Raw genomic sequence first — 23,627 nt, forward strand, 5'->3', positions numbered from 1 at the left:
AACAAAGCCTAGTTTTCTATATACCTTTGACTGTACTTGCAGTAACAAACTTTAAAAACCAAAGATGTGCTTTTGTTTACTTGTGTGTCCACTGCTAGCAATAGTAGAAATGTTTTAATGGAAGATAACTTGTTTTTAATTTAGTCTGAAATAAAACAAAAATTAATTAGTAAAACTATGCGGATGAGTAGTTATACTCCCTGTTAACGTTTAGAAACGTTGGCGTTATGTTTGGAAACATTGCAGTATGCACCATGCTTCTGTTTTCCGTTATTTTGCCTTTACTATGAAGTTACCCACAGCAGTAGGACAGGAGCTGTGAACTTGATACTACTAAACTTACTGCAACACATTAGTTTGCTTGCCTGTATGTTGAGTGGCAGGTAGGTTTTATTAAACAGTAGTTTACACTGCTGCCTTTTATAAACTTCACCCTGATATGCATGGTCATGGCTTTACTTAGAACCGTATTGCTTGTAGATAGGGAAGTAAATTGTCAAGCTGTGTCCACCAGTTTAAAAAGATATGGCAACATGGTACTCAGTTTAAATGGAGAAAGCCCTACAAGCTGTATCTTGCTTAGCAGATGTGCCTTTTCCTCCTCATTCTGTGTATTTAAAATTGCATTTTTGATTTCAATTTTCATTTAACGTGCACAGCTTATGCCTCTGGTATTCCCCCTATAAAATTGTACTGAGAGTTATTGCAACAGCTTGAATTTGTGATAAGGTGTACTGTTGAACAGAATGTTAAGTGCCTACCTCCCAACACGGAGAACATTTTTGTGTAGTTTGTGCCCGTCTCTTGTCAGTACACTTACGTAGTAACTTTTTCTATACTGCCTGATGCACAGAATGACAGGATCAGAACTGCTTGCATGCAGATGGGTGTCTGTATTCTAAGAAAGTCTGGCAATAAAGGCCTTAACTGCTGCATGTTTTCATAATTTCATCTTCTTTCTCCTTGTGTCTGGCCACCTATTGCCATACACTCCCCATACAAATAGACACACATGCATGTGTAGACACACACACACACAAAAATACTCACCTATCTATAGCAAATAAAGACTGCTAGATTTATTGGCAAAATGAAATTACAAAAGGTTGTTTATTTTATTTCACTTTATTTTTCAGGCCAAGTTTGGAAGAGTGTATGCCTATAAGTTGTTCTTCTTTTGGCTTTTCCCAGTTAGGGGTCGTCACAGCGGAACTCCGGTCCGCTAATGACCGGCAGTATTTCTTTACGGTGCCAAGGTGCCAGCCTGACTCCCAACCTTCAATGAAGGCACGCCCATTCACGCATGTCTTTCGTACTCCACTCGACCGCGGGGAGGACATACAGACTCCACATAGAAGGCGCTCCAGCCGAGAATCGAACGGGAGAACCTCTTGTTGTGAGGCAACAACGCTACCACTGCACCACCGCAGCTTCCATAGTGTGTGCCTATAAGTCTAAAGATTAATTTAAATTAGTTGTTGAGTCTGACTTAATGGCAATGTCCACAAAACTTTATTAGTTTAATGGTAGTACAAACCTTTGCTAAATGTCTAGACATTTTATGTAAAAGTTCACATTGAAAACATTCATATGCTGTGATGAATTTTCAGTACATTACCTTATTATAAAATTTGGACTGGATAACTTTTTTCCAGGTTTACCTCTTGACATGGCAGCTGTATCAGTGCTGCACTGATTAGTACATTTACTCATTTGTCACGCGAACCCATGACCTGTCCCATACCAAACAACTGATAAAAATATTTAGCTGCTTTCCATTCAAAAGTATACTTGAATTAAACTGGTTTTGCTCTGTTGTAGGAATACATGCTGCTCGATTCCTTGTACCTTGTCTTGCTTTGTTGGACAGGGTAATTAACACACACACACATTTTATATTTATATATATATATATATATATATATATATATATATATATATATATATATATTTATATATATTACCAAGCCGCCCTGTTTGGTGAATGAACAACTCCGCAGTATGTGCCTGCTTATCAGAATGAATATTTCCTACAGTAATTCTGTGCTGCGGTGGTGGTGCTGTGGTAGCGTTGTCGCCTTAGAGTAAGACGTCCTGTTCGATTCTCAGCTAAAGTGTCTTCTGTGTGGAGATATGCGTGAATGGGCGTACCTTAGTTGAAGGTTGTGCGTCAAACCTGGCAAGCCGGTACATAAAAATCTACTGCCAATCATTACCGGACCGGAGTTCTGCTGTGGCGACCCCCTAACCAGGAAAAGCCAAAAAATACAACAACAACAACACAGTAATTCTGTATCATGTAATATTTCCAAAACTTTCCTTGACCAGTGTCTGTTCAAAGACTAAACAAGTCTGAGTATGTGATTCTTCATCCAGATGAATATTCAAGAGGAAGAGAAACAAATGACAATGTTTACTCATGATTACTGTCTGACGTCAACCTGTTGCTGGGTGTTAGGCAGCACTTGCTACTGCGCATCCAGTCAGCCAGTACAGTACAACATCACCAACAAAACAAGTTAAGGCAATAATGAGTCAGCAAATAAAAACATTACAGACCCATGTTTGAATTTATCAGCCTTCCCATGCATGCTGCGTCACTTTGCTAAACATTTAGAACACAGCAGCATACTCGCGTAAACCTTGAAAACAAAGGTATTTGGTAGGTCACATGGCTGACGAAGTCCAGATGAAATGCACTTCTTTTGCATTTAGCTTGACCTGAGACAAGAGTACATTTCCTTGCATAATCAGAATAGTATGAACTTATAGCTCATATCACGCTTGAATCCCACTGTTCTGGTTAGCAAGTAAAACAAAGTATACTTTTGCAAAACATATTCAGATGAAAGCTTATTAGAATGCCCACTTAATTTCACACACTCATATTATGATGAAAAACACTGTAGGTTCTCAGCCCAAGGATAACATGAGCTAAAGATCAAATGACATGTGCCTGAACCAGTTTAAATAAAATATGGAGAAGACAAAGCATCAAGTGTCACGGTGAATTGTTTCTGTCTGTTTTACAGTTTTACCTTGCATGTACAGCTGTTGCTGCAACAGTGGGGGGAGGGGGACGACTAGGATAAAATCTTCTCTGTCTTTCGTCACTGCTAAAGGAGAAGCTGGCTGCCAAGAAGCTTCTGTGTCTTTTGTTACTGCAAAAGTAGAAGTTGACTGCTGCATGTTTGCCTGCCATTTGTGTTTCACCCAAATTAAAAATGTACACTACCAAATTAAAGTAAAGACTTGCATTTTTGAAGACATCCAGTAAATCCTTAATTTTTCAAGGGGCTTCTCCAAAGTCAAATGACTCAATTTTCCATGAAGTAAAGCAAATGTTCCATCTGTGCCTATTCTCCACTAAAAATTTCAGTTTGTGTTTTTTTTTTAATACTGTAAAAGCTGGACCAAGGTCACTTTCAGCTACAACCTAATTTCTGTGTAAAAAAAAAACACTACAATTAGGATAAATGCAACAAAACCAATGGACAGTATATATACATGTAAAGCACATAAATCAGGACAGAGATGACTGTAAAGTCAACAATGAAAACACTGCCAAGAGGAAGAAAGTACAGTTGTGTACATTTACCATAAATGTAGATGTTCGAGTGTATTCACTGTTGCAGTCATTACATTTGGGTAATCTGCTGGCAGGTTGCCCTCAGTCGGCCTGAATTCCAAAGACTTGGGTCCTGCGTCGGTTGCGGTCTCCTCTTCCATGACATCAGGTCGTCAGGGGTATAAAACAAGCAGCCAACTCCATTTTCTTTAGTTTTTCTTGCCCCAGATGTCGGGTGCCCCCAAAAAGGTAGCAAAAATATATATATAAAAACTGTATATACATGCATCAATACAAACTTTACCTTCATCTACAAGCAAATACACCACATAGGTTGTAGAAGATAGAGAAGGAAAGATAAACTCCAGAATGAAAGGGGGATGGCGGGTGGATAACCTGGACTGCAACAGTGAATACACTCGAACATCTACATTTATGGTAAGTGTACACAACTGTACTATGTTCTTCGTGTTTCACTGTTGCAGTCATTACATTTGGGTAGAATCCCAAAGCTATGGATGGGAGGCTGGAGCTAAACAGCATTAGGTGCGGCTATAAGGCCCTGCAGAACTGCAGTGGCAAAGCCTGCCCTGGACTTGGAGTAGAGAGGCAAATGATAATGCTTTGTAAAGGTGTGAACAGAACTCCAAGTAGCAGCCTCCAGAATGTCTTTGTCTGGTACTCCTCTGAGAAAGGCTGCTGAAGTAGCTGCAGCTCTGGAATGAGACCTAATGCCCTTGGGCACAGGTTTGCCACGGTGTAAGTATAAGAAACAAATGCAGTGGCTTATCCACTTTGAAATAGTCTGCTTTGAAATAGCCTTTCCTTCTGATCCTGCTGCATATGATACTAGTAATTGCTCAGTTTTTCTTAGAGCTTTAGTCCTGCTCAAGTAGAATCTTAGCTGTCTGTGTACGCCCAAGGAATGCAGAATTCTCTCCCCCTTGTTCTGCAGATTTGGATAAAAGGTTGGCAGATAAATAGTTTGGTTAAGAGCCACACTGGAAATCACCTTACGCATAAATGAAGGATTTGTCCTCAGAGACTCCCTTTGTTTGTTTGTGTCTTTCGGCTTTTCCCAGTTAGGGGTTGCCACAGTGGAACTCCGGTCCGCTAATGATTGGCAGTAAATTTTTATATGCTGGCTTGCCGGGCCTAATGCACAACCTTCAACGAAGGAACGCCCATTCACGCATGTCGCCACACAGAAGACGCTCTAACTGAGAATCGAACGGGCAACGTCTAACTGTGAGGTGACAACGCTACCACAGCACCACCACCGCAGGTAAAATATGATAAAAGGGTCCACAGCCATGAGTGCCTGCAGCTCTGAGACTCTTCTTTCTGAAGTAATTGCTAGTAGCAGAGCTGTTTTCCATGATAAGAACTTTATATCAGCAGTACCAGCTGGTTCAAATGGAGGCAGGGTGAGCTTTTCCAACACATAATTGAGGTCTCATGCAGCTACTGGTGATCTTCTAGGAGGCCTTAAATTTTTGGCCCTCTAAGATACAGCTTTAGTAAAGGATGAGAAAAGATTGGTGGCTCTGTATTGTAATGAGCCGAAATGGCAGAGGCATGGATTTTAATTGATGAGAAAGATAGGCCTTTGTCAAGCATCTCAGTCAAGTATTGTAATATCTGAGGAATATTTGGTTCTGCTGTATCAGTTCCTTGTGCTTGATTCCAAGCACAGAATCTCTTCCATTTATCAGCATAAGATTTTCTAGTACTACGCCTTCTGGCTTCCAAAATGACATCCATCACAGCTTTACTGAGAGGTGTTGTTTGTATGCCTACATGATCAGCCATGCTGCCAGGTTCAGTGTCTGGAGTTGATTGTGCAGGATCTGATTGCTTTGCTGGGACAGTAGTTGAGGTCTTTGAGGTAAGGTCCATGCTGGGTATTGAGACAAGTTCCTTAGGACTGGGTACCAGTATTGGCCAGTCCGGGGCAATTAGTATCATCTTTGGTTTCTCTTGTCTGACTTTTAGTAGGACCTTGGGAAGAAGAGGCAGAAGAGGAAAGGCGTAAACTGATAGGTTTCTCCAACTAAAGGATAGGGCGTCCACTTTCCATACTTGTCTGTGATAAGTCCTTGTGCAGAATCTTTTCAATTGATAATTTTGAGGAGAAGCAAAAAGATCTATGTCCGGGCTCCCCCATTTCTTTGTTATCATGCTGAAGACTTGTGGATCTAGTTTCCACTCGTGAGAGTCCATAAGGTTTCTGCTTAAATCGTCTGCCAGAGTATTTTGTTTTCCTGGCAGAAATTGAGCTTGAAGATATATTTGGTAAGTCAAAGCTGTGTCCCACAGTGCCATGGCTAATCTGCAAAGGGGGTATGAGTGTGTGCCCCCCTGCTTGTTTATATACCACATAACCGTGGTGTTGTCCGTCTTTATTAGTAGTTGTCCTGGATGAAGTAAGTCCTTGAAGGCTGTCAAGGCATTTTGAACAGCTAGCATTTCTTTTTGGTTGATATGTAGATGCATTTGTTTTGGGGTCCATATGCCCTGAATGCATCTTCCCGCCATGTGGGCCCCCCAGGCATAATCTGATGCGTCTGTTGTTAAGGTTTGGCTGACAGGGGGTACAGTGAAGGCCCATCCCACGTTTTGGTGACATGCCTTTGCCCACCATATAAACTCCTGTTGTAGGCAGGGTACGAGAGGAATCATTGTTTCCAGACTGTGACAATGTTGACTCCATAAACTTTTTAGGTACCATTGAAGTTTCCTCATATGCAGTCTTGCAAACAGAATCAGTAGGATGCAGGATGCCATGAAGCCCAAAGCCTGCAGAGTTTGTCTTGCAAATAACTGGGTTTTTGTTGCCATCAGTTTGAAGTAAGTAGTCAGTTGCCTTTGTTTGTCTGGCGTGAGGTAAGCCATCTGGGCAGTTGTATTCAAGCTTGCACCCAGGAATGTTATCTTTTGAGAGGGTACCAGTTGTGATTTCTTTTTGTTTATTGTGTACCCTAGGCATGTTAGAAGCATTTTCACAAACGCCAGGTGTTGAAGAAGAATGTCCTTGTTCTCTGCTTGAATGAGACAGTCGTCCAAGTAACGATATATTTGTATACTTCTTTGCCTGCAAAAAAGCAATTACTGGTGCCAGGCACTTTGTAAACACCCTGGGCACAGTAGATAAGCCAAAGGGCAGTGCAGAGAATTGGTAATGCATTAAGCCAGCCTTGAATCTGAGGTATCTTCTGCACGATTGCCTTATTGGGACATGCAGGTATGCCTCTTTTAGGTCTAATGTCACCAGCCAAGCATTCTTGCCCAGCATGGGCAGAAGCTGCTGCAAAGTCAGCATTTTGAATTTCGGAATGTCTAGTTATGTGTTTAAAATCGATAAATCCAGTACTGGCCGCCAGGCCTTGTCCTTTGTGGGTACCAAGAACAGTCTCAAGTAAAAACCTTGTCCTTTATTCTGTTCTGGTACTGGCTGAATGGCCCCCATATCCATGAGGGATGTAACCTGTTTCTGTGCCTCTGCCCATTGATTTTTTGGCAGATCCGGCCAACCATTTGCCATTGTAGAGTATGGAAGTGGAATCTGTATCCCTGTGATACTATGTTTAGCACCCACTTGTCATGGGTTATTAACTGCCAATTTTGAGCAAAAAGTGCTAATTTTCCCCCTAAGGGCGCTGCCAAAAAGTAAGTTCTTGGTGAAGGCAGAGGGAAGTTATTGGGACTGTTTTCTGTAGGTTTGTGCTTTATCTCCTCCAGATTTGGAGGTAGAAGCGCCCCATTGCTTTGACTTGTAAGAATCTTGTGCCTGGTATCTGAAACCCTTAGGGCGTCTGTATTTGCCCCTTTGAGCTCTGTCTGACACAGGAAAGGACCAATTTTTTGTAGGCCAGTGTCTACTGAATCTTGATGGCTGCACTTGTAAGAAGTCTTTCACAGTTTGCATAAACTTAGCTTTGTCTTCCATTTTCTTTAAAACCTCTTCTGCCTTAATACCAAACAGAGTATCATGCTGTAAAGGTGCATCCAGTAATTTAGCTTTAACATGATCAGGCAAATTTTGCTCTTTTAGCCAGGCATGCCTCCTAATCACAGATCCAGTAACTGCGGCCCTGCAGGAGGCCTCTAAGGAATCAAAACCACATTGCAAAGTATGCTTTTCAACTTGTTCAGCAGCATGCAATTAATTCCTGCAATTCTTTATTTTCTACACATTCAGAAATCAACATCATTTTCTGTTTCAGCAATCCCATAACATGTTGTTGATACTTCAGCATATGAAACGGGCAGTTTAAGGCCCTAATTGCCAAGGTTGCAGATGTATAAACCTTTTTTCGCCATCTATCCAGTGCCCTTGAATCTCTGTCTTAGGGGGTAGGATTTTTGGTTGTTGAGGCCTTAACTCCTTTTGGACCCTGTGAAATAGTTTCAGGATCAGCAGCAGGGTTTCTAAATAAAAAATTGTGCGAGTCAGGGACCCTGTAATATCTGTCAGGCTTGCTGGGAGCCGGAGGTAAGGAGTCAGGGGTCAAGCTTGACTCCGAAAACCCATCATCCACAATGTCTAAAACAGAGGCTATGGCTAAAGGCCTGTGCTGAGGGAGAAGAAGGAAATCCCCAAGCGTCTTTTTTGATTCTGAGAAATCTTGACTCCCAGTGAAAATGCTCCCTCAAAGTATGCAAGGTTTCTCCACATGAATAATCCTCAGGAGGTGATGCAGATGGTATAGACTCCTCTGCATCAGAATCCTCATAGGGAGGTATAGATAATTCCTGATCAGAAGAGGAATCAGAAGAAATAGAAACCTGATCAGAAGATTCATAATCAGTGTCTTGCCTAGGCCTCTTATCAGGAGGGGGATGGGAATCCTGATCAAGGTAATAAGGTCTTCAGCCATTCTGATAATCTGCCCGAGGGCCTGCATAAGCATAGCCAACAAGGTTCCCTGGCTTATGCCACCCAAGAAAGTTATTTTCCTGTGCCACTGTCGAGCAGAGGCACAGAAGTTATCCCCGGGGTGTATTTCCTATTTCCCATCCACTCATCAAGATTTTTATTGAAGAGTGCTAATGAAGAACTTTGCTTGACATAGATGGGTAGCCTGTTCTAGAGTATGGGAAGTCTCTGGGACAGGAATCTATCCCTCCAGCATGTCCTCTTTATTGTGGTGACAAGGTTTAGGTCTCTAGAGCATGTAGCTCAGAGGGATTGGGATTTCTTTAGGTGTAGCATGTCCAACAGCTCTGGGTTTGACATAGCTTTATATGTTAGGCAGAGATCACCTTGGAGTAGGCGATATGCTATGGAGTAAAGCTGGACTTTTTTGAGCTAAATGATGTATTAAAGTAAAAGGATTTTTTGTTGCTGTTGTGTTTGTTTTTTTTTTTTTTTTAGCTTGTGTAACTCTGACACACTGCGAATATTCTGCTTACAAATTAATAATTTTGGCCATAAGGGCTCTAATTGCTTAAAATAACAATGTTGGTTTATACAAAGTCATCAGAGTCCAAGTGCTAAGTTTTTCACATCAATTTAGAGCATTTTATTGCATCTTATATCTACTTTAATGTTAAATTAACCCAGTAATTGTTATAATGTGGTTATGAGTATAATGATATGGAAACTAATTAATCACATAGCAGGATTGTTGTCAATGTATTTTTCTGCCACCTTGGTATCAATGCCGGATTTCACTGAACACTAGCGGCCTCCTTTTAAGAAATCATTTTAACATTACATTAACTGGTATATTTTCTGTTCAGGCACTGCATTTGCAACACTCTTGAATCTTGTGTACTTTTTTATACAGGGTCCTTCAGCTTTGCAGATAGGTACTTCACTAATACAAAGCCGATAAGTGAACTTTAGTCATCGGTAATGGCCGTTAAGTACGATCATTGCACCGCACAACAGAAAGATCAATATTCATGCCAGCACAAGTATGAATATTTAGTAGTGTACCCGCACTGTCAGAAAATCTCAGAGGGAAGGTGTGGTTTGGGTGGGACTTGCTACTGCGCATCCTGCGAGGTACTTCATTAATACCAGTAAAAAAAGGGCACAGCACAACCATCCATATAAAACAGGGTTTATTACAACAAGCTTTCGAGTTGAAACTCTTTTTCAAGAATGAATCAATGCATTACAACCACAGAATAAATGTATAACACCAACTAAAATGCTTCATTACAACCTAAAAAGCTTCATAGGACAAATATAATATTTTTTTATTAAACTAACAGTATTAAACCCATTTTAAAACTAAGACAAGCATATGTCACTTAGAATATTATATTTGTCCTATGAAGCTTTTTAGGTTGTAATGAAGCATTTTAGTATACTATTAAGTTGACTTTAGCTTTTAGTGAAGTTTTTCTAAACTAGGTTTAGTCAATTAATTATATAAATTGCATAATTATATAATGTGTTTATGAGTTATGTTATGCAATTGGCTGGTGTTATACATTTATTCTGCGGTTGTAATTATAGACTCATTCTAGAAAAAGAGTTTCAACTCGAAAGCTTGATGTAATAAACCCTGTTTTATATGGAAGGTGCCCTTTTTTACTGGATTTAATTTTGTATTGGTTTACCAGTATATTTAGCTGTTCTACACCTGGTTCTTGGACTCTGTACTTCAATACAAAGCTGAACTTTTGCTATGAGGTGACAAAGCAAACCACAGCACCATCCAGGCTCAATGTCACATGAATCAGTCACCTCCCCTGCCACTATACAACTTAATCAGCATGGTAACTGTCCCTTCTGTCCATCTGTATTCAAATAATTCCACTTAATTACAAATGATTGAACTGTACCTAGCTAAGGAAGGTTTGCTCAAAACAAAATTCAAGAAAAAGTTGTGCACATGCACGCACGCACACATGCACACACACACACACGCATACTTACACACATGCACGCATACACGCAGCTAAGCAGCAGATTAAAATGCATGTCAGTATTCTGCTGGTATCCGCTTAGATTCTGCAATGGAAAAGACTGGTGCACTTTATTGATGAGTGCTACCTGCTGTTCAGCAGAGAAAGACTTAAGGACTTTTTGGCTTTGTTGAAGTGTCTTACCCCACCAGATGCTCAGATGCTCAGTAGCAAGCCCAGCCCAACATTCAGGAACAGGCTGACATGACACAGCATACCTGAATAAATATTTCCCTGTGTTTGTCGTCCGCAAGAATAGTCATTGGGATCAGCAAGCACATACTGCAGACATATTTAGTCAATGAAAATTCAAAGAAGTTCAGTAGAAGAAAGTCAGACTGCGGGACCTTTTGACTTGCAATACAGTATTTGGTAATCACTGTGCGGAAGTGTTTTTTTTTTTCTATTTGCCCTGAGAGGAACCCTAATTTGTCCAGTTTACTAGATTAACAGAGTTACAGTTTTCGATGTACAGTGATTATTTGTGGTTACACAACTGTTAAGTTATTGGTATACTTTAGTTTATCTCTGCAAGTAAAGGTTGCATTCCTCACCCTTCACCTGAAAGTTTTGAGTTTGTAAAGTGAGACTGAGCAAGAAAGCATCCTCTATGATTTATGGAGGGTCTATATTAACCGATTGAAAAACCTACACATAGAATGCCTTTTCACCAACCACTAAACCTCGAAAATTTCTAGGGGGGAAAAAAAAATCGCTTGGCCATCATCGTGAATTTGCCCTTTATCCCATTGTAGTGCGATCTTGGAGTTGGTATATTTAGTTAGGGGAGGTGAGCGGGGAACAAAGCCCACCACATTGGGGGTGTGGGGAACAAAACCCCCTCACTTTGATAGGTTTGAAATTGTGTGTTGTTTCTGGTTGGCCAAGAGATTTTTTTCCCCTAGGAAAAAATCTCAGTGGACAGTCACAGAAATGGATGTTCGATGTTTAGTGGTCGGCAAAAAGTCATTCGATGTGTAGGTTTTTCGATCAGGTAATATAAACCCATTTATGGACTGTCTTAACATTCGTGAGTCAGTTAAAGGTAGAAAAAAAGTGATTTTCACATCAGTAGCGAAGAAGTAATGGTGTGCCATTGCAGGGGCATACTCTTTATTAAACGTATCTTTTATTTTGAATTAATTTAAACCATTTACAGGTTCCGGGGGATCGTAAAAAGGTAACACAAAAAATATAAGTTTGTAGTACAGCTTACAGAATTTTCAGAGCAAAAAAAAAAAAAAAGTTGCAGTGCACAATATCTTGTAACTGAAGTGATAGCAAATCAGTAATCAATTGATAAAACATAGTCATTGGGAGAGGTGTTATGAGGATAGAAGAGTGCACTGATAAGGAGGTAAAGATGGATCCACACCTGAAATGGGAGACTAGCAAGTATACAGATATAATCACAAAAATGAGAGTAAGAATAGGCTGAACATATACGTACACAATATCTTTTTCATAAGCCTGGGGTGTTACATTAAGGTGGAAAAGTGTCAGCATTGCATTTGTTTGACCCCGAGATGAAATGAGTGTTAGTATTACATGGTGTTCCTTACTGCATCACTGCTGCAGTAGCCTTGGCTATGTGGGTTATATCCTACCCAGGATATAACAGTCAGCCAACTCCCAAAGCTTAAGAGCACCTTCTACGTGCCAAAATTACTGAAAGCTCAAGCTAGGCAGGGAGAATAAGCAGCCTGGGCATCAAGCCTTTCAGAGCTTTCCTATCACCAAAGAGTGCGCCCTCTTGCAGGCTTTCAAGGCTCGACAGTTGGCCACTGTTATTCCATAAATGGGCAGATAAGTTGCCTTCGTGGGGAAAAACTTTCACATTTAATTTTTATGATTATAACAGTACATGATTTTAAAAAACTAGTAATAGAAAGATCACCACAAAATGTGAACCAATGAAAAACAGAAAGCCAGGAGTGAAATGACCCAAAACTACACCTTTATTTGAAACAAACCAGTATTTCTCCCTGGGCCTCTGCTGAAAATTGTTTTTGTTCCGTCAGAAGTAAAACTGACAGGCATTTGAATTTCAGACTTCATATTCTTCAGAAAATACATAGTAAAACAACTTTTTATTCTAGCAATAAATATATAGTAACACAACCTTTTATTATAGCAATTTTTTAAGTTTATAAGATGACTATTTGAAATTTCTCCTTATTTTTGGGACTGTAATACCCTGTTATTGGCTTTGTCCAGGTTTTTTGTGCTAAGGTTGACAGCTATGGCAAGAACTGAATTCACTGAATATGTTTGAGGGCTGTATTCCCTCATTACTGGATTTGTCCAGGTGTTTTGTGCTAAGAGGTTGACAGCTATGGTGAGAACTGAATTCATTAAATGATAGCCATTTAAGTTTCAGTCTTCCTCTCTTTCACAAAGCAGCTGATTTGGCGTAGTGGTATGTTGCTCTTGACTGTTTTGCACAGGGACCTTGGCAGTAAAATGTACGGTGGTAACACAGCATTTTTCTTTCACAAAGCAGGTGATTTGGCATAGTGGTATGTTGTTCTGACTCTTTTGCACAGGAACCTTGGCAGTAAAATGTATGGTGGTAACACAGCATTTTATTCTAGCAGCTTTCCAAGATTATACAAGCAATGTTTAATGTGTCCCTGGTTTTGCCCTTTGACCCACCCCAATAAATTTGGCTTTTTCCAGACTTCTTGTGCTGCGAAGTTGAGATGCAGTTGAGTATTGCGTAGATTTTACAAGGAGCTGAGAGCTGCAGGGGAAGAGACGTTTAGTGCTGATTATGCTAAGTTGGCTCACACTGCTAATAGCACAACAGGTTGTGTACTTGCCTTTGATGCAGTAGGTTGTTGGTTCTACTCCCATAAGGGGTGAATGCTGCCGTACTGAAAGTTAAGATACTAACTATGAGCCTGTTATGAGTTTGCTATCCATTTCCTATTGCAATATTACTAGCTTATTTTTAATGTAATTTAGGCAATTTATTCCTCAGGGGCATCAGACACTTTATTTTTCGAAGAAACCATGAAATATAAAGGTGATTGCTAGCAGTAACCTCTTCATTACAGATTTATTTAACGTGGAATTATTTAGATGAGTTTTTTACTACTTCAGAGATTGTGCATATTTACTGATAATGGTGGACTGCAGAATTGTGCATATTTACTGATAATAGTGGACTGTAGAAGTTTGAGTAGACTTTTATGATGGAAATGTTCTGAATTGGGCAGTTTTGTTTCATTGTTTACTGGAAAAATGTTCAAAGCAATAGGAAGGTGTATCAAAGAGCACATGTATGTTTCATATGCAAGGGGCCTATGATTTGAAAACAGCCCAGAATTATTTTTTATCTGCCATGGGTAAAATGTATTTTCTTTGAATGTGGGTTTTAATGTTGTTTCAATGAATGTGAGTTTCAAGGGCAGAGAAGTTTTAATGCCAAGTTTGTTTAGCAGATATCTTAGTGTTTGTGCTGTAAAATACAAAATAAAACTTTCAAATGAAGTCCAACTCATCATAGAAGTAAAGCAGTATGCACATTAGTGTTTATGGTAAATGGAGTGAAATAGCCAAGTGATGGTTCATTGGAATGGTTGCAGAGGCTCCATTCAACCATGATTTTGTCAGGGGGGAAGGGCAGCAAACTCAGACAGGCCCAGCTGAAATATACCTCCCAACTGTCCAGATTTTCAAAGAATTAATAGATTTTTGCTTTTTATTTTTGGTTTGTTCATAAAATTTGTAGTTTTCTGGCAAATCATTTAGGAATTAAGTCACTGAATAATGATACACTGAGTTTCAGACTTCATAACCTTTAGAAAAATGCATGTTAAAGTAAGAGCTGTTCTAACAATTGTTTCAATTTATACAAGAGCAATTTTTAGTACTGTTTATATGTTCCCAATATATTTGGCCTTGTTCAGATTTACTGCATTAACAGATTGAGAGGTACATGCAAATAAATTGCTTTATAGAATTAGGCATAGCCAACCTCTCAACTGTCCCCGATTTTGGCTCAAAATGTTGCTCTTCCCCCTAATAATCCCTCCACAAAATAGCAATTTTGGAAGAAAACATGGAGGGTTTACAATTAAGAAATAACTGTAATAATCAAAGTTATAGATTACTTGAAATGCATGTAGATTCTTTTATTTTGTCAGCTGCTCAAGTTAGCAGTACTAATATTAAAGTGCCCCTTCTTTGACAGGTTCCCAGCTGTATCGTGTGGCTATTTTATATTTTTGCATCACATTTTGGTCCATTTTTCATAAAATTGTGTTTTTTGGCAAATTAGTGACAAATCACTAAAGACTGAAGTTAGAAAATGACAGACATTTGAGTTTCAGATTTTATACCCTTAAGAAAATTCATACTAATGCAATACTTATTCTATTATCTTTCTAAGTTTATTAGAGCAATATTTAAAAATTGTCCTTATTTTTGGGCCTTTGCCCACTTCTGTGTATGGCTTTGTCCAGATTTCTTACTCTGAGGTTGAGAGGTATGACAAATGTGTCAGGGCCATCACAGTCAGCCAGAGACATTTCAAATTGTGACATACTTGTTGCACCCCACTCCCCCATGTAGTGACTCTGGTTGTGTCCAAGCAAGGCAAGGAGTAGTTATGCAGTGTAAATGTGCAGTGTGTCCCCCCCATCCAAGGTAGACACAAGTACTACAGTGGCTTTTCATCTGTCCTTGATTTTGCAGAACGGTCTGGTTTGTCATATTTTGTACTGTTTTTATGCTTATTACTCAGATTTATGCTTATTACTCAGTGTCTGTTGCTCTGTGTTTAAGTAGCAATGCTTTAATGACCATAAGGTAAGCTTGTCTGAGATCGTAAGATGCAAGTAAGCTTTAATAAGCATACTGTTAAAGAATTGCCAACATTGAAAGCCTTTCTGTTGTTGCCATGTAGAAAATACTTGACTAGATAATGTATAAGCCTTTGGTATTAAAGGACAGGATTCCATTATTTTAAAAAGCTCATTACACTTGTTGGAGACTTCCAGGCATCTCTACAGACTTTACCCGTAAACTAAACAGAATGCCAATCATGTGTGGTCCATAACCTGTACAGTAATCCTTTAAGCAATGTATCTTGAGCTTGTTTCTTGTTTGCTTTTCATTTTTTTACTTTGATCATGTTTTCCCCATGAAACAAGTAGATAGTTGTCAGGCAGCAGGTCTTTTTTGGATAAGAAACATTTTTACAAGTGGGGGCATCACAGATTTCTACTTTCAGCATGTTACTTGGTACTTTAATAAAGCTGAATATAAATTATAATTAGAACTGCAGTGCAAGGAGAAGTGGTTTGAGTTGAGTGCTTCTGGTTTTTCTTATACTTGATTTTGACTGGCATTCCAGTAATGTATTTAAAAAGTAATTTATTTTTTCATGCCTCACAACCTTTTGTTTCCATCTAGATAATAAGTAAGCTGTCATGCAGCCAATGCATTGAAATATTTTTATTCTTCTACACTTATTTTTGTCTTGATTGGACTCTCATAATGATGGTTTGCCACCCAGGGCAGCGTATTTAATTAAAGTGAGTTTTTGTGGTTTTGAGCATAGCTCCTCCCCTTTCTGGGTGGCCACACCCCTTCCCCTTGACCCCACTCATTCAGCTGTCTCCTGCAGCCCCCCTTTGATTTGAAGTCACCAGCCGCCACTGGATCAGACAGGAGTCCCCGTGGACTATGATGTTTGTAGATGACACTGATCTGTAGTGAGAGTAGGGAACAGGTGGAGGAGACCCTGGAGAGGTGGAGATATGCTCTAGAGAGAAGAGGAAAGAAAGTCAGCAGGACTAAGACAGAATATGTGTGTGTGAATGAGAGGGAGGATAGCAGAATGGTAAGGATGCAGGGAGTAGAGGTGGCGAAGGTGGATGAGTTTAAGTACTTGGGATCAACGGTTCAGAGTAATGGTGAGTGTAGAAGAGGTGAAGAAGAGAGTACAGGCAGGATGGAGTGGGTGGAGAAGAGTGTCAGGAGTGATTTGTGACAGACGAGTACCAGTAAGAGTGAAAGGGAAGGTCTACAAGAGGGTAGTGAGACCAGTTATGTTATATGGGTTGGAGACAGTGGCACTGACAAAAAGGCAGGAGTCAGAGCTTGACGTGGCAGAGTTGAAGATGTTAAGATTTGCACTGGGTGTGACGAGGATTTACAGGCTTAGGAATAAGTATATTAGAGGGTCAGCCCAGGTTGGAAGGTTTGGACACAAAGCCAGAGAGGCAAGATTACGTTGGTTTGGACATGTGCTGAGGAGGGATGCAGAGTATATTGGGAAAAAGATGCTAAGGATGAAGCTGCCAGGTAACAGGAAAAGAGGAAGACCTAAGATAAGGTTTATGGATGTGGTGATTGAGGACATGCAGGTGGTTGGTGTGACACAGCAAGATGCAGAGGACAGGAAGAAATGGAAACAGTTGATCTGCTCTGGCGACCCCTAGTGGGAGCAGCCGAAAGAAGAAGAAGATTGGAAGCTGATATAAACACCTAAAATCCTTAGAATATTTACAATAACATCACACAACATGTCACTTAGGTAAGTAAACATTAAAAACAATAATTAATAAGTACTCATTAAAAATAAACTGGTTTTAATCTCAGAACACATCCTATCAAAGTCTTATCATTTAAACCTGGATCCCCGGTACTTCCAGAGGTTCTTAACTGTGCACATTTTCTATTATTTGATTAAAAGGCAGATGATAGGAATACTTATTAAAAGAGATAAGCTTCTGCATTTTACTGCATGATTGGGGTCTGTTACAATGCTTGTGCAGAGGAAGAAAAAAAACAGTGCATCAGTGGTAGCCCCTTGGGTAGTTATTCTGCATTTCACACAATACTCCATTTATATAATGTGTATTGTATATGTAAGTGAAGTGTAACACTCTTTTTACCTTGTACGTTTTTGTTGCCGACTAAAAACATTACTATTTTATATACATACTATACGTGAACATTTTTATTACACATACACTACAGTAAACTACAGCAGAAACTGTTGCAGGTGCAGACTTGCAGCACACCTCGTATGTGATAATCACAAAGCGATGTCTGCATGATGTCATTAGCAAATTTGCACGTCATGCCAATCATGACACATTTGCATATTACATCACCAGCTTTCTGCTTGTCAATCATGCTGGCCATGCCCATCCCTGCACAAATCAGCCGGTGGGTTAAGACACTCCAACAAAGCCGACTTTTTCTTGGGGTAAGCCAAAGTAAAATAAAACAGACTCTAGGTCTGTTGCTTCGGCGTGGTGATACTATCATCACTGCTTCTTTTTTTGGACTTTCTAAAAATGCTGAACTAATCAAAACTGGTCAAGGCAATTTGAAGCAGCTAGCTCTATGAAGTACAAAGCAGCTTATGTTTCAAGTGTGGGGGAGGGTATAACTCAGATTAGGTCCAGTAAGTGGCAACTATGGATGCTATTTATACTGTTTGCCACTTCTGTACAGGATCTCACTCTACAGCCATTACTCCTCTGGTATGAGAGGATTTAGTTAAGGTGGTTTGCACAGTCAACAAATAGTGCCACCCCTTTGGCTGCCTCCACTAGAGGCTATAAAGTACAGTTTGATGAGAGAAGGACCCGAACACACCTAAGACATGCTGCACATATTCTACTATACAGGAATAGTGAAGTATAATCTGCACTACTCCCCTTCCCTCCACCTTTGCCAAGACAGTTTATTAACCATATGGATGGACTGCTGGGCTATGTCTGGCTACCCCCATGGTGCTGGTAACTCTAACTGCAACTTACAGGAATGCTTGGAGTACTAACCACTGAGAATGGGATAACCATGTAATGCCTCTTTCCACCAAGACGTACTAACACAAGAACTGATGCTAATAACTTGGTGGGTGAATTCTGCAGTACCAGTTTTGCTTTTCAATAAAATGTCCTTTTACTGCAATTGGCAACAATTTTAAAAAGATGCACAGCTTGACAGCCTTGGAGAAAGCACCCTTTGCTCCCACTAAGTTTTTTTTCCTGCCAAAAAGGATGGAATAACTAACAGTTTTAACTTACCGGTGCACATGAAAATTCCTCTTCAAAAAGGAGTGAGGGAAAATACAGGTTCAGTGTAGTACACGTCAGGATCTAAAGTTTCTGACAGAGCCACAAAAACTGAAAGAAAAAGGAGGGGAAAAAAGGCAAAAACAAATGTTAGAATACCTTACTTTTAACAAATGAAACAATGCAATACACATATATGTGAGCTTTTATATTTTTCCAGAGCAAAGGAACAGCCAGATACAAAGTGTAATTTCAAGTTTGCCTTAAGTACTTCAAAAAATAAAAAGGCTATTAACTCGGCTGATACAAATGGAATGTCACAAATGTGATACTAGCACGGACAAAGACTTGTGATATCCGTACTTTGCTTTTACTTTAATTCAGTCAGGACCATATTTGTAAGCTACATTTAAGCTTTGTAAAACACACAACAGGAAATGCACTGTGGAAGTCTACTAATAGGATGCCCTGTCAGTGACACAAAGAATACATTTGATCCTTCATGTAACCGGTGGCACAAAAATATGTTGGAAAGCTATAAACTTATTCCACAGTAACTGTATAAGAAAATGCAGTTTCACAGGAAAGGATTGATTGTTGCCTGTAAATGCAAGATCATAAAGCTGACAAGGAAAACAAATAATAAAAAATGCAATTAAAGGATTCTACATAGAGATGTTAGACCTGGGATGGAAAAGCAGTCAATAGTATGCAAACATGAAAATAGTCAATTGCAATTTTAGAGGTTTGAATTGGAAAAAAATGTTGATTACACCTCTGGTGTATGTGTAGGACATTGATAAAAAGCTAATATATACTTGGAGTTAAAATGAATGCAAAGTTTCAATGTCTACATCTATGAAAGTCTGCTGTTTTGCAATCTGTCTGAACATTTTACCACTTAACATAGTTAAGGGTTCAGTATTCCTTCATTTAAACACAGCTATAATATATATATATATATATATATATATATATATATAAACAGAGTTTTTTTTAAATATTCTGACTATACAGCTGATTCTTATTTTCTGCTCACTGTGCAACTCTCTTGCATATGCAATGTGTGCCACTATTCTAACGCTTTTATTTATTCCCTTTGAAGAGCTTGTGGATGGTAATCATTTACTCAGTATTTGCTTACTATCTGAGGAGAGCATATTGTTTAGCACTTCAGGTTGCTGAGCTGCTGGTATCTGTCACAAACTGTTCAGACTGCTTAGCACATTACCGTTTTATTACTTTAAATTTGTTATAAAAAAAGGACGGGCATGGTAGCTTGTATGTCGCTGATGCTATCCAAATAATCTAGAGTGGTGGCAGTACTACTTTGCCAGAAGAAAGGTTGTGGGGAATTGGAGAATTTCACCAGTCTTCCTTGGGAACTCTGTGTCCTGAGGTGTGTGTATGTGAAAAATATTTGTTTGAAAGACAGTCTCCATGGACAAGGAGCACTGGAAAACACTGAGGTGCAAAGAGACAATGGTGAGAAAACAATCTGGGTTTCTGTGCCAAAGAAAGAGCTCATGGTCAGCATGCAGTCCTAGCTTGGGTGTGGCTATTGGAAGCCCATATACCATGCACATTCCCTGTATGGACATGAGACCAGGTTGCATTTGGCAAATTGGTTAATGAAATAGGTGTGTGCACACTTTATCATCTGAGAAACTGATCTGTCAAAACATAAAAAGGAGAGCTAAAGCCTTGGATGATATGGGAGACTCTTGCTTCGCATTTAGCACCTCTTACTTGAAAACACAGCTACATGGTAGGTTACCACAATTTCAGAAAATGATCTGCTACCTGTCTGTAACTTAACTGTAAAGTTGCCTGCCAAAGTAATATGTAAAAATGAAAGGCAGGCTACAATAATCAGCCAAAAGTCTTACTCCATCTGTCAGTGTTTTCAGGTAAAATTTTAAAAGACAGATTAGCACACCTGTTTAAACAACAACTGTACTGCTCAAAATGAGAGACAGTGGCTGCAACTGCAAATGCAAAAAGACTATCTGGTTCTGTAACAGCAATGTACACAGGCAAATATTGTAGCAGGAAGTTAATTTATCAGTAAAGGAAAAAGAAAACACAGAGCAGGTCAAAGCTTAAGAAAACAATGATGTCTCCATCCATTTTCTACATCCACTTTTTAATCCTTTACAGGCACCGTGCACACCATAAATACCCCAAACAGCAATGTGGACCACTACCAATTCACATTCCCATTTTTCCTCTAGGATATATTTCCTAGTGTAAACTCATAGTGACAGAGAACAGCATGCAAACTCTACCCAAAAACCACCACTTCTGGTAAAAGTACTGGAAAACTAAATGTTTAACTACTAGGTAACCACTGCACCAATGTAGTACCTAAACTTATAACCCCATAAATAATTTTAAACAAAATTATAAATAAATTTGCATGTTTAAGTATGCATTTGTTATCTGCAAAGTACGCTTTTGTAAAGGTAATTGCTGGGATTTCCTCTTTTGCTACCCTCAGTTCAACAATTCTTCTCATTCTCCCATGCTTGACGGTGATACATACCTTCTGTCACTGTATGATGCAGCATTACATATCAAGCTAAAAAGGACACACTTGGTCCCTGCAACTTTCAGTTCAACCTTTGTAACCTAAAACAGTACAACATAGTCTTGCATGTTCTGTTTAATATCAGACAATAGCTATGTACCTGACCAACAACGGAAAAAACATCCAGAACCTCAGAGGGACAGTAACAGGATAATGAACAGTCACTGCAGGTTTCAAGCAATTAACAGATATCAGATTAATTGGCATCAGTTATATCAGACTTCAGAAGACTTTTACTGTGGGTAATGGATGGGAAAAATCCTAAGCAGTGAAAACTAAACCTCCTGGGACATCAGTGCTGCAGGAATACCTATAGGAAAGGGATCAGAAGGCAAATGTCTGAAGCACTGAAGTGTCAAATGCAGTCAAATTCCAAAAAGCAGCATCTGCGCAAGTGAACTGATGACTTAGGAACAGATTCCAAAAGACTTACACTGGGGTAAGTCATTTACATCGACAGCAAGGAGACACACAGCAAGTCCTTTGAAAATGGGGCAAGCTTTCACTGGAGTAAATTTCTTACAGCAAGAGAAGGTCTTTTGGAATCGGGTCCCAAGTGGCCACAGGACAGATGCTTATAATGGAACACTTTTGAAGGAAGCACTTGAAGCACTCCCTCCCACAAGCACAGACCAAATCACAGCCAAATTCTTCTATGGCATGTCACCAAAGATTGTGGTTTGGTATAATGGTTAAGGTGTTTGACTCACAGACACAAAATACAGGGTTTGATTCTCACCTTTGGAAAAGGAAATTGGCTAAGTTTCGAATGTCCTATTAGGAAAGCTGGCCCAGCAATTAGCTATAACCTTATGAAACCATGAAACTAAAATAGAAAACAAACATTTTTTAGGAGTGGGACGTTGGCATAATGATCAATATGTTTAACTTACAGGCACGCAAGGTTTGATTCTTACATGAGGCAATTGACTAAGCTTAAAATTGCTCACAAAGGCAGTTAACCTAGTACTAATCTATAAACCTAGAAATAACGATGCAGTTCAACACATTAAAAGCAAAACCCTACCCTGAAATTAATTTTTTTGTGTCATTTTATCCTTGTTTTCCGATTATTTTAATGCATCAAAATCACTCTACGTGCTTCTTACAAAATTTTAATGTGTTTTTCACAAAATGCTCTCTCTTCAGCTCTTTTTATTGATCTTTCAAAAGCTTTTGATATGGTAATCCACACATTGCTTATAAATATTCTCAAATCACTTTCTCTTGACACTCTAGCTGTACAATGGTTCAGCTCTTATCTGAGCGACAGGCAGAAAGCTGTTATGTGGGAAAATAATCTATCATTCCACCTGCCAGTTACACTAGGTGTCCCCCAGGGCTCCATTCTAGGTCCTCTATTACTCTCTATTTTTATTAATGATCTCTGCAAAGCTACTCCTCATGCAACCTGTATACAATACGCAGATGATTTAACAATAATCTGCACAGCTAAATCTTCATCTGAACTACAATCCCTAACTCAGAAAATGTTTAACATAGTGAAGTCATGGTTCTTAAAATGCTGCCTCTCCTGAATCCTAAAAAAACTAAGCTCCTGCTCTTTACCCCTACCCGTAAGTCTACACCTATAGATTTCTCTGTTACTTCTAATAATGGTACCCTCATATCCCCTGATGCTACCACCAAGCTCCTAGGAATTACTATAGGCAACAACCGTAACTTCGACTCCCATATTAATAACACTATAAAAACAGTTAACAGAAAAATAGGCTCCCTATATAGAGTCGAATCCTTCCTTTCTCCTATAGCAAGAACTACTATTGCCCACTCACATCTAATCTCAACACTCCTTTATGCCTCACCAATCTATACTAATCTGTCAAAAAATAATCTTCTCAAACTAGCTACCTCCTATAACAACATTGCCAGATTTGCTACTGGTAATCCCTTCAGAACCCATCACTGTGAGAATCTAAAACAACTAGGATGGCTTGAACTACAAAATCAGCTTCAATTTAGCCAACTTACCATTGCACATAAGATCCTCAACCACCCCAGCAATACTCTCAAACCTCTTAACCCCCTATAAAAATCTTACTAACTTACGATCATCAAATAAACTGTTAGCATAAGTAAGTCGAACAACATGGCAGGTGATTCTCCGTTTTCAAACATTACTGGGAAAAACTGGAACCTTCTACCTACTGAACTGACTTCTCTTCCTTCCCTACCCCTCTTCAAACAAAAAATGAAAATACTCCTCAGAACAAACTGGTTATGCCCTTGCAGCAACCCTGACTAACCTATCACCTCTGTTATTCACTCTATTCTCCCTAACTGAGTTTATTATTTATTGCATATGTAAGCAGAACTGTTAACCGGAAACTGTTATGATAGACTTTATGTGAATATCGTGTTCTACATTTTGTAAATAGTTTTAACCATTGTGTTGTAAAATGTATTTTAGTATACTTCAATGTTAACTTTATTGTAACCTTAAACATTATCTCTCTCTATTTGTCTTGGAGCTTTTCTCCCC

The 23,627-nt window shown here is 39.3% G+C and overlaps 1 long non-coding RNA gene across 5 annotated transcripts in view; it reads right to left on the bottom strand.

Moving 5' to 3' along the window:
- Window positions 1-23,627, bottom strand: part of LOC122795586 — a 106,931-nt gene that overhangs the window by 47,762 nt on the left and 35,542 nt on the right. For all 5 annotated transcript variants that reach the window (XR_006363831.1, XR_006363834.1, XR_006363833.1 and 2 more), the window contains one exon: window positions 18,547-18,645. This is a non-coding gene — a long non-coding RNA (uncharacterized LOC122795586). The remainder of the gene's footprint in view (window positions 1-18,546; window positions 18,646-23,627) is intronic.

The sequence above is a fragment of the Protopterus annectens genome, chromosome 2.part2 (assembly GCF_019279795.1).
Source record: "Protopterus annectens isolate FY-2018-M chromosome 2.part2, PAN1.0, whole genome shotgun sequence".
NCBI lineage: Eukaryota > Metazoa > Chordata > Ceratodontiformes > Protopteridae > Protopterus > Protopterus annectens.